Genomic DNA, 12,969 nt, shown 5'->3' with positions numbered 1-12,969 from the left:
CCATGCAGCAAGCATGCGTTCCGATTGTTACTGTCCATCTCTGACGGAGGTCCCAAGTCTGCAAGCTTGCTAGTCACACCATGCTGACTCAGATAGAGACGCTCCTCCCCTCTGATTCATAGTGATGAAGGAATGTGACTGATCGATTTAGGGGAATAAAATCACTTTCAGTTATAAAGTAGAATCTAGTCTTCACTGTATGTGAAAGTCAAATAATGTTGCGCAATTCACTCACAAACATACAGTTTGGGTTGGACACAGGAGCTGAGCGATACCACAACTGCATAACCGACTGAAATGTCATCTTTTTGTTCTGTATAATATCTCCACTGGTCACTGCCCTAATGCTATAGAAAGTGGACTGAGCGGTGTGTGATTGCAGTTACTCTATACGTGTTAGCATAGAATGCCAAGGTTATACCAAGCACTCTACTGTATATAAAAGAATTCAGTCACTACTGTCATTTACAGGCACAGGAGACGCTACCAAGGTCTTCTGCGATAATAAAAATACAGGTGTGTTTATACAGATACTATTCACAGGAGTTTACGGTTCACTTGTTTATGCTTTATATGTGACATGTAAGCTTCAGTCAGCCACACATTTTGGTGGAGATGTACTAAGCCTGGGGAGCGAGATAAAGTACCAATCTATCAGCTCCTGTCAGTTTACTGGCTGTGTTTGAAAAATGACAGTTAGGAGCTGATTGGTTGGTACTTTATCTCCTTTCCAAGGCTTAGTACATCTCCCCCTTAGTGATCTATGTAGCAAAACCCTTCACCGTATTACCCATTTCTATATGGTAACTGTGGCCGGCCACGGCACTGAAGGGGATAACACCCGTGCTGCGGCGCCATTTTTAAAAGGACAAAAGGTGCCAGGCGCCCATTTTAAATGTATACTCTGCGCTAGGCTCTGAGTGTTAATAAGTGTGGTTGTAATGTTTTATATGCCGCAGCCTGGACTTGCTGCACTGGGGGAGTGTAGGTAGAGTGTGGCTGCACGCTGGGAGCCACTGCGACCAGCGCTGAAACAGTTACGGTCCCAGTGAGGACACAGTTAAAAAGCACACTGCACATGGTTTATAATAAACTGTATTAAAATATATATGTATTGTTGTAATGCACTGCAGCTGATCTGCAATGCATTAGTGCATGAAGCAACGTATATTTAATAGGCTATGCACTATATGGTTTAAATGTATATTTTGTAGAGAAAATGCACTTCTTGAATATATGCCTGTATATGACATGACAAGCTTGTGACTGCAGATACTAGATGCTGATTGTGATTTCCTAGCAGGAGGTCTGATGAATAGGAAAACCTGTGGTCAGTGAACTCTGGAAGGTTTCTGTTTGAAGGTGTGAATGGTGTCATATGGCCAAACCCTTCAGTTACAGCACTTCCTTTGAAAAGACAATTTGTTCGTTTTTAAGAACCTTTTGGATGTCACTGAATGTGTTAAGGTTGGGAATGCCAAACTGATTGATACTTCCATTGGGAAGGATGAATGTCATTTACTATTTCCTGTGAAATGTTATATCAACATTTTAGGAGACAGTTATACTGTATGATAAATCAGTTTATGTTTAGGAAGCAACTGCTTTTAGGTGGTGGCAGCTTCAGTGAACGCCCACGGCGCAGTGGGCGGAGTCAGTGACAGGCGGTCACTGACGGTGGGTGGGAGTCCAAAAGCGCGAACCCGTGACCAGGGCCGGCCTAGACGAAAGGCGCCCAGTCACAGTAACGGTTCATTTTTTGGTTCTAGTGATGTAAATCACAGCTCAGTTCTTTAGTTCACGCATCACATGACATTGAGAAGGACACCATTGTGCAACCTTCGCTGATCAGGAGGTGGTAACACTAGCAACATGGAACCCACGGTATAGTATATTGCTTTGTTTCCTCTCTGGGAAGCGTCCTATAGAAGCCCATGTGCTGTCCTGTGCAGTATATTAACTTTGCCATATGCAGTGCAAGTATTTATAGTGTTGGGTATGTACAGTATGTAAGCCCCGTTCACAACCTAACCCTAACCTCCCCCCGCAGCCTAACCCTCCCCCTCCACCCCACAGCCTAACCTTCCCGCCAATAGCCTAACCCTCCCGTCCACAACCTGAACCTAACCCTCCCGTCCACAGCCTGACCCTAACCCTCCCGCCCACAGCCTGACCCTAACCCTAGCCCTCCCGCCCACAGCCTGACCCTAACCCTCCCGCCCACAGCCTGACCCTAACCCTCCCGCCCACATCCTGACCCTAACCCTCCCGCCCACAGCCTGACCCTAACCCTCCCGCCCACAGCCTGACCTTCCCACCCATAGCCTAACCCTAACCTTCTTGCTCGCCCACAGCCTGACCCTAACACTCCCGCCCAAAGCCTGACCCTAACCCTCCCGCCCACAGCCTGACCCTAACCCTCCCGCCCACAGCCTGACCCTCCCACCCACAGCCTGACCCAAACCCTCCCCACAGCCTAACCCGAACCTCCCGCCCACTGCCTATCCCTGTCAATGTCGACATTTCACCCGTTCTGAGACTGTAGACACGTTTTTTGTCGACTTTTTATCGATGTAGACATATCTGTTGACATTACGAATGTCAAAATTGTCATTGTCAATTGTCATTGTCGACCTTTTGACTACAGCATGATTTCAATCTTAGGTTATAGTCAATGTAACTGCGTCTCAATGTAAAAGATATAGAAAAGAAATATCATGAGGACTTACAAATTTACGGAGGTGTTCATCCTTTTAATTTTTTTAGGTGAGACTTCACCACCCCAGGCTTTGGCATCAGCCCCCCGCTAGAAAAAGTCTGGTGCTGGTTCTGGAAAATACAGGGGACCCTGCACATTATTCCCCCTGTATTTCCAGAACCAGGACCGGATCAGAGCCCAGTGCTGGTTATGCAGAATACGGTGGACCCCTAAGTCATTTGCCCCCCATATTTTAGCAACCAGGGCGGGTTCTGACTAGCCCGGTGCTGGGTGTGCTTACATACGGGGGGCTCCTACATCGTTTGTCCCCCACATGTTGCACAACCAGCACTGGGTCACTTTTTTTTTGTAAACACTTTTTATTTACTTTTTCACAGATGCACGGATGGTTCTCACTGAACCATCCCTGCATCTGTGTTTATTTTATTAAAGATAAATGCACGCATCACAGATCTACCCGTGCGTACATCAGTCTTTTTTTTTTTTAACAAATGAAGCCGCGCGGACGGTCGGATGCACGATGCATCGTACGTGAGATCGTATGAACATCATGTGTCAATCGTGCGGCCGGGGGAAATCGTAAGATTAATTATCTTATGCTGGTCGTACTAGTGTTTGGCCAGACTAGTGCAGGCAAACCAAAAAAGCCACATTATTATATAACTGTAATAGTATCACATTGAGAGGTATATTTACTAAAGACAGTTTTAATAAGTGGAGATGTTGCCCATAGCAACCAATAAGATCCTAGCTATTAACTTCTAGAAGGTGCTAGTTAAATGTTAAGTAGAATCTGATTGGTTGCTATGGGCAACATCTCCACTTCTAAAAACTCTTTAGTAAATATACCCCGGAATCTCTACCACGGCGTTGTCCGCGTGTTCCAGGAACCTGCGCTGTTTGCAACAGGTGTGAACATAAAAAGCTCCTTCCAAAAACGCAGACATGACTTCACTGCATTAACTACAATCTCACTGTAATCGCTGCCATTACTATAATAACATCTGTGAGCACAACCCGCCGATACGCTCTGGCTTCCATCACAGACACAATAAAGAAGCTCTCCAGTTCTCAGTTATCATCTTTTGTGTCATTTATTATTAATAATTCCATTGGGAGTTTTGTGGGGGGGGAGGGGGGTTTCCCCCTACATGCAAACAATTATAATAACGTTTTGTGTTTTCAATGTTAATGAATAACTATACCATAAAGAAAATGTATAAACGCAAGATAATTAGTATTACCTCAGCTTTATTTTAATCAGAGGAAGAAGAGATGGTACCAGGAACCCAAGGGAGGGGGAAGGTGTTAGGCATACCACAACATTGTTTTATGGGGACGCTCAATCGCAATTGCGCACGGACTCTGTACACATACAAAAAATATCCCTCAACTGTGTCCGACATCGCAAACGAATCAGGACCGATGTTTTGTTGGATGACAGACAATTACGATGCTAATATCTCTCAGATATTTGTTTTTATTGGGTTCTTACCCCATAGCCCTGACAACTCGGCAGCATGGGGTGTTCACTGCAGATGCCGTCCTTATTATCTATTATAATTCTGCTGTTTGGTCTTTAATATGAGGTTCAGTTCAGTTCAGGTGGCTGGCTAGGAAACCGGGATCAGCAACCAGGATCTCTACCTCAGGCAAGTATTGGGTCCCACACGTTTCAAATGGAAGTAAATCTGTAATGTTTATTTACTGTATGCCCCATAGAAGCAGCACTAGGGTAACACACGTGCACCTCATGGATTTGGTATAGATAGACAACAGATGATAGACAGGCAATAGGTCGACAGGGACAAAAGATCGACACAGGAAAGGTCAACACGGATGAAGGTCGACAGGGTCAAAAAGTTGACACACACACAAAAAAAAAAAATGGTCGAACCTTTTCATTTCTGTTTTCTAGCCCTCCCCCCTTGGTGCTTAATACTACCCCTCGCTCCTGGTACCTAATCCTCCCGGTGCCTAACCCTAACCATCGGGGTAAGTGCTTAACCCTAACCGTCCCTTCTAGTGCCTAACCCTCTGGTAAGTGCTTAACCCTAAAAAAAAAATGTGGCAACATTTTTTTTGTGTCGACATTTTGTACCTGCAGACATGGCAAAAATGTTTGTGTCGACATTTTGCCTGTCTAACATCTGTTATCTATCTATTGACTGGAACCTGCTCCTCATGGCCCAAGAAGATGCTAAAAGCTCTTTGACAGTAAGAAGGTGGAAATCCTGATGAGCGCAACCTCTTGTGCCATCATCCAAGCTACACCCACCTCCAAGAACCATTCTCATGGTACTATATACAAATAATACCATTTACATCACGTGACCGCTGGGCACCAGCCCCTGTCGGACATGAAACACGGAGCATAGATAAGAGGTTTATTTGCCGATTTCCGGTTTTCACAGCCACCCAGGACAGCAAACATTACATTTATAGTATAACAGCTTCTGAAATCCTATTAAATCCAGTAAAAGAGGGACAGGAGATATAAAAGTGACCCAAAACTGTCAACTCCAGTGAAACTATTAAGTGCAGCCGAACAGCTTCCCAAATCCCATCAGAGGTATTGCTGCCTGTTATCTTGTGGTCGGCTGCACTGAACATTAATGTGCTGCTCTATATATCTGGATAGCTTTGTTTTTTCAGCTCAGTAATAATCTCCAGTCCACAGACAGCGCTGCCTGACATCCGCCGGTCACTATGGGGGCTCCAAATCTCTGGCACAGCTGAACTGGAAGAGCTGTTCTTACTAACTAAAAATACCGTCTTTGAAGTCTATGACTTGTTTGGTGAAGTACACATATATAAGAGGATAAGTACCATTTTCTCAGTGGCAACGTTCTAAAAATAAGTGTGATCAGTTTCCTCTTTACACCATTATTAGTATTATTCCCCTTCCCCCCCCCCCGCCAGCCTAACCCCCCCCCCCCCTCAGCCTAACCATAACACTCCCCCTGGTGCCTTACCCTGCCTCCAGGCCTAATACTTACCGTCGGGATGTCCGCTGTCGGTTCTGACTGCCAGCAACCCAACCTCCGGAATGCAGACTACATCCCCTTCCTACTGCCCCAATTCCTGTATGACCGCGCTTACTTGTGGTCTCTGTCCCAAAACCATGATAGGCACGTTCATTGTGCCAACTAGCCGCCAGTTGGTAGGTATGTCCCATTCAGTGGTGAATAGGTGTTGCAGCGAAAACGTGGTGACTGGAGGCAGTCAAAGGGGCAGAATACCTCCACCGTAAGGGTAGCATGCCCCCTCCCTGACATCACAGTCTCCTTTCCGCCAATGTGGGAGGTATTCAATTCATTCTGTAAAACGGTTTACACACAGACACTGACCTGACACAAACCAGAGTGCTACTTTGTCAACAGCAGCACATAAAAAGTCAGCACTGGCATCTCCAACATGTCCGAGTGTTGGCAGGCCGACAATGTTTACGTGTTTTTTTTAGGCCAACAGGTAGCCAATCTTAGGCTGGGTACACATCAGATGATCCTGGCCGACTGGACGACCGATGTAACGATACATTGGTCCCCGTACACCCAGAACGATATAGAGCGCAACTACGTGATATATCGTTCAGTGGCCGCATCCAGGGACATGCCATCGGCTGCCGGATCGTCACATCTGCTGTGCAGAACAGCAGGCGGGAGCGCACAATCATGGGTAAAAATCACACGATGTGTATGATATTTAGCTCCAATCCCCGGGATCGGACGCCATTATCGCCTGATGTATACCCACTCTTACCTAATCACGTATATGTGTAGCAGCCGACTTTCTGTATACCTCTTTTCCAAAGGGGGGAAGCTAGGTCAGTAATACAGGGGCGAGGCACAGCCAAGTGGGCGACACCGTGGGAAAGGGGGGGGGGGGGGGTGAGGCGGTGTGATCGCATCAGGAATGTAAACGTGAAAAAGAATCACGCTATACAATGGCGTGATTACTGATATTGATTGGAGGGGACATAATGATGTTATTCAGCATGTATCGTGTCATGGGCAGCCCATTTCCCTGGGAAAGTGGGCGGCCACCAGATGTGTCCGGTTGAGTAGGTAAGTATGCGTATATAGGTCTCCTGTCAACTGGTAAATGAGAAATGTGGATTCCAAAGCTACTGATCCTAGTGTGTGATTTGTGGTGTCAGAGGGATCTATGTATATACCTGTTCCCGAAAATGCATTTTATTGGACGGGATAACTAACCATTACATTGGTGTAAGGGACAGCAACAAAATGGCCGCTCCCAACTTCAACTAGAAGTCACATGATGTACTGCACTCCCCAATCACCATAGAATCGCCTCTATTTACCAACAGGTCCCCAATTGCTGAGATAAGCTGTGTTCTTGCTGCTGGTAACCCTTTCCTGTACAGAACAAAGCAACAGGGGTGTTGTCTATTGACAAATCGGCCCCTGAGCAGCTGACTAATCAGGGAGCAGCTGACTAATCAGGAAGCAGCTTTGGTGGGTGTATTACCCTGGGTAGGGTGATTTACCTGCAGCACCAGAGCAGTGCCACCAATTATAAACAGGAAATGGCATAATGTTTGCACAGCATTACCAAGCCAATTTATGAATGGAGCATCAGTTAAGATACTCGGGCGACATAAAACATTTTCCATACAAGTAATAGATCATCATTTTGCAGCTTATAAAAAAAAAAAAAAACATCAATATTTCAGTGTCTGACAATCTGATCTTGCAGAAGACAAGCGGAAGCTGGAACAGACTGGACGGCCTTTGCTCCCTGTAGTCACAGCACTAAAGGAATGTAAACGTGAAAAAGAATCAGGCCTGTGTAATGTAGGCATTGTATAATGTTCACTTGTGACAGAGAAACTGAACAAAAAAATAACCGAAGTTCGGATAGATCTGAGGGCATATAAACACCTAGGCAGGGATACGTGTAGTTAATAAATTAGGTAGGAAGGTTAGCTTAATGATTGACAGGTTGTCGCTGTGTACGGATTGGTGTGTGCTGATTTAGGGGTGTGGTTAGTAGGAGTGTGGGTAGGTCTGTAGAGTTACTCTGCCTCTTTTGAACTTGATCTCCCCCCCTCCCTCCCCGATTTTTCCTTTTGTGTCTTGTGTCGGCTTTATTTGCAATGGCGGGAAAGAACGGCAGTCTATATAAAGCGTCCACCTTGCTGCAGTAATTGGCGGTGCGCCCCCCTTCAATGCACTGGTTAGGCTGATTTTACCCTACTGGGGTCAGCGGCACCTCTCGTCGGAGTGCATTGGGATGGGGGCTGGATACCGTCCAACTTGCCAGAGAGGGATATCGGCCCTTGCAAGTTGTTATATCACTCTGACACTTGAATTGGGATAGTGGCCCTTTTCAGTGAGTGCATCACATCCTTGCTTAAGTCAAGTGGGGCGTCAGATGACTTGCCGTTCTTTCTTATTCCACCATACTATGTTGTAAAAATAAATAAAGCTGACCATATATTTTTATCGCATATACTTTGTCTGTCTCTTTATGTATAGTTAAGTTGTTATAACATGTTTATGGTTGCACACATTATCTGCCGATAGGTAGTTTAATCAATCATTTTATCTGTACGTGTAATATGGGCTCATATCCTGGCCCCCGATGCCCGATAACTCGCTGGAAATCAATCGGATCATTATCAGCATACGCTAAACCCCAACTAGGGTTGGGCACTGACCATCATCGAAATATGAAGGTTTATTGTTTTGTTTTTCTCAAATTTCCAATCTTAACAGGAATTGTGATATATATCGGCTGCATCGATAATTGCACTACTTGCATTGCTAGAGAAGGGTCCTGCTGCATTCTGTGAACAGAGGTTATCCTATGCGTATGTGCGAATTAGCCAGATAATAATAATATCATAATCCCACCGTATTAATACACTAGTAACAATCCTATATCGCTCCAAAACATCAATTACTACCCTTCAATTGTGAATCCTACTGCCAACGGTCTTGATTTGCGGATTTCGAAAAGGGGGGCAGTTGACACTGAAGTGCGTGGAGCTTCACCAACAATGTGATCATTCTGTGCTAATCAGGGGCTTTGCTTCTTGACCCCGATTTTGGGAGCTATGTCGGCAGGTATGCTGGTAAATGTGAACTGTAAATGGCCGCAGCTGACCCGACTGAGCTGTCACCTGCTATCGCCCAATTCGACTTTTACGTACGTCGTGAAGTTGGACTCTTATCCCGTCAGTCTGCGCAGAGACCAAGCAGCAGGATCGTACCGATGGTTTGCGTAAAACTCCGATTGACATGCTGCAGCAGTTTGGGGGCGGGGAATGGGCGGTGAGAGTTCCTGAGAACGGGGGCGTGTCTTCTGATGCAGGTTTGGAGGTAGCTTTAGGCCCACTCAGTTGGCGACGCTACCATCGATGGTCGCGATGCTGATCCGATGCATCTTTGGGCACAGTACTGGGATCTAAAATACTGTCAGGGGGGGCGTCTTTTGACCTCAGACGCTTTAGCATCGCTGCTGCGTCCAAGGATGTCCGTCCTTGTGTGAGCAGTAAAGTTAGGAATAGCAGCATGTTCATTAAAATCTCAGCAAAGTTAACTTTTTTCTTTCTGGACAATTAATTCAGTGAGTTTAAGACAAGACCGGCTCAAGTGGATACATAGATTTAATAATTTGATATAAAAGCACAAAAGCCCATGTCATACTAATGGCTAGGAAGACAAACATCACTCTCTCTTTCTCTCTATGGGGGATATGTACTAAAAGCTTGGAGACAGAGAAAGTACCAACAATAAGCTCCTAACTGTCATTTTTCAACAACAGCCTGTATAGCTTTGATATATATATATATATATATATATATATATATATATATATATACATACAGTCAGGTCCATAAATATTGGGACATTGACAGAATTTTCAGATTTTGGCCTCTATTCACCACCACAATGGCTTTGAAATGAAACAAACAAGATGTGCTTTAACTGCAGACTTTCAGATTTAGTTTGAGGGTAATTACATCCAAATCGGGTGAACGGTGTAGGAATTACAACGGTTTCTATATGTGCCTCCCACTTTTTAAGGGGCCAAAAGTAATGGGACTATCAACTCAAAAGCTATTTCATGGACAGGTGTGGGCTATTCCCTCGTTATTTCATTATCAATTAAGCAGGTAAAAGGTCTGGAGTTGATTCTTGGTGTGACATTTGCATTTGGAATCAGTTGCTGTCAACTCTCCATATGAGATCCAAAGAGCTGTCACTATCAGTGAAGCAAGCCATCATTAGGCTGAAAAATCAAAACAAACCCATCAGAGAGATAGCAAAAACATTAGGTGTGGCCAAATCAACTGTTTGGAACATTCTTAAAAAGAAAGAACGCACCGGAGAGCTCAGCAACAGCAAAAGACCATGGACAATAACTGTGGTGGATGACAAAAGAATTATTTCCCTGGTGAAGAAAAACCCCTTCACAACAGTTGGCCAAATCAAGAACACTCTCCAGGAGGTAGATGTTTGTGTGTCAAAGTCAACAATGAAGAGAAGAGTTCACAAGAGTGAATATAGAGGGTTCACCAAAAGATGCAAACCATTGGTGAGCCACAAAAACAGGAAGACCAGATTAGAGTTTGCCAAACAACATCTAAAAAAGCCATTACAGTTCTGGAACAACATCCTAATGACAGATGAGACAAAGATCAACTTGTACCAGAGTGATGGGAAGAGAAGAGTATGGAGAAGGAAAGGAACTGCTCATGATCCAAAACATACCACCTCATCAGTGAAGCATGGTGGTGGTAGTGTCATGGCGATGGGCATGTATGGCTGCCAATGGAACTGGTTCCCTTGTATTTATTGATGATGTGACTGCTGACAAAAGCAGCAGAATGAATTCTGAAGTGTTTCGGGCAATATTATATGCTCATATTCAGTCAAATGCTTCAGAACTCATTGGACGGCGCTTCACAGTGCAGATGGACAATGACCCGAAGCATACTGCAAAAGCAACCAAAGAGTTTTTTAAGGCTAAAAAGTGGAATGTTATGCAATGGCCAAGTCAATCCCCTGACCTGAATCCAATTGAGCATGCATTTCACTTGATGAAGACAAAACTGAAGGGAAAATGCCCCAAGAACAAGCAGGAACTGAAGACATTTGCAGTAGAGGCCTGGCAGAGCATCACCAGGGATGAAACCCAGCGTCTGGTGATGTCTATGTGTTCCAGACTTCAGGCTGTAATTGCCTGCAAAGGATTTGCAAAAAAGTATTAAAAAGTGAAAGTTAGATTTAGGATTGTTTAGTTTGTCCCATTACTTTTCGCCCCTTAAAAAGTGGGAGGCACATATGGAAACCGTTGTAATTCCTACACCGTTCACCTGATTTGGATGTAATTACCCTCAAATTAAATCTGAAAGTCTGCAGTTAAAGCACATCTTGTTTGTTTCATTTCAAAGCCATTGTGGTGGTGAATAGAGGCCAAAATATGAAAATTCTGTCAATGTCCCAATATTTATGGACCTGACTGTATATATATATATATATATATATATATATATATATATATATTGTACAGGTGAGGGTTTATATAAACCATAATGAATCACAACATACTGTACAAGTGGCTAATACGCAGGTAATTGGCCAATTGTTGCGCTCTGCGCATTCATCGCAGTGCACGACTGCGCAGACCCATCGCAGAGTGATTGACAGGAAGTGCAGTTTGTGGGTGGTGACAGGGGGGTGGTCGGGCGAACGCAGTCGTGCCGGTGCATTTTAACGCCGTTGCAGGGGCGTGTATAGGTTTGAAGTCTCATAGCCTGCTTGGTTGTTAGTAATTTCCGAGTAAGGTCAGAGCTTGTGCAAGTGTGCGTGAGGCTGCGATGGTACTCGGATGTGTGGTAAGTAAAGTGGGCATCCTTATGTTATGCTGCGAGGGAATAGTGATCGCAATGGATTAGCATACTATTGCAGTTGAATTGTGTGCGCAATCGTACAGTAGTGAATCAGGCCCAAAAGCCGCTGTTTCAGGTGTGTGTCACACAGACACTTCTCCCACATGACCCCAAATTAACCTCTAAGCAGCGAATAAGGTTATTTATGTCATTATTGCAGTCGCTGTAATACAAACGTGTAATTATAGGAGCAGGAAGGAGTTTATTATAGACACAACACTGTAACAAGGCGCACGCACCTATACAATAAGTCTAAGTTCCAAAGAACTACAAACCCCAGCATGCACCTGGTCCTCAACAGCTGGGAACCCACAGCTTGCCTACCTGCCATCCATCTTGATAAATACCAGAAACAGGATTAACATATGTGACTAGTCTAAAAACAGTTAAAACTCGTTGATAAATGGAGCCCTAAGTCTGAGGAGAGGGGAAAGTTAGGGAAAATAGGCAATATAAATTATGGGGTCTATTCACTAAGCCTTGAAGAGAGATAAAGTACCAGCCAATCAGCTCCTAACTGTCATTTTTCAAACACAGGCTGTAACATGGCAATTAGAAGCTGACTGGTCGGTACTTGATCTCTCTCCAAGGCTTAAGGGGTATACACACTAGACTAGACGATAAAAGAGAACGATATGGACGATAACGATATCGTTAATATCATTCAGATCGCCCAGTGCCTATGCACAATATCGTTAACGATGCGCGCTCCCGCGGATCGTTAACGGTATCTTCCATCGCCTGAACTTGCAGGCCAATCTGGGGATATTGTCAGATTCTGCAAGTTCGGGGATGTGGCCGGATGACGTCACTGAGCGATATAGTTCGGCGTGTAGGCTATTATCGTTTGCCTGGGACAGCCCAGGTGATCAAGGCTAAACACTAGACGATATCGCTCATGGAACATATCGTCTAGTGTGTATGAGCCTTTAGAGAATAGATCCCAAAGTATGAAACAATAAAAAAAAGTTAATTAAAAGATATGTTGAAGCAATTATCCATTCCTCATCAGTTACAGAATACTTTAAATCTTCCACTTTGTTAAATACCAGCGTATAAAGCTCAGAGAATAAATAATAGGCAGCAAGAAAAACAATCGTACAGCAACATAGGGGGAACGATTGGGAACACAGAGCAAAGACAGTGGTGATGTGCATTTGGCTAAAGCTGGGTACACACTAGACCAGTGGTTCTCAATCTCGGCCCTCAGGACCCCACATAGCTCACGTTTCCCAGGTCTCCCAGCAGGCGCACAGGTGTATTCATTACTCACTGGGACATTTTAAAAAGATCCATAGGTGGAGCGAATATCTCACTTGTGATTCTG

At 44.6% G+C, this 12,969-nt stretch overlaps 1 protein-coding gene across 2 annotated transcripts in view; it reads right to left on the bottom strand.

The window, feature by feature from the left end:
* FGD4 (FYVE, RhoGEF and PH domain containing 4) overlaps positions 1 to 12,969 on the bottom strand; it is a 172,741-nt gene that overhangs the window by 71,738 nt on the left and 88,034 nt on the right. The gene's annotated exons all lie outside the window — the stretch shown is intronic.

The sequence above is a fragment of the Taudactylus pleione genome, unplaced genomic scaffold, assembly GCF_031769625.1.
Source record: "Taudactylus pleione unplaced genomic scaffold, aTauple2 ptg000212l, whole genome shotgun sequence".
In the NCBI taxonomy this organism is placed as follows: Eukaryota; Metazoa; Chordata; class Amphibia; order Anura; family Myobatrachidae; genus Taudactylus; species Taudactylus pleione.
The sequence above is the reverse complement of the archived record's forward strand: the minus strand, read 5'-3'. Positions and strand labels throughout refer to the sequence as shown.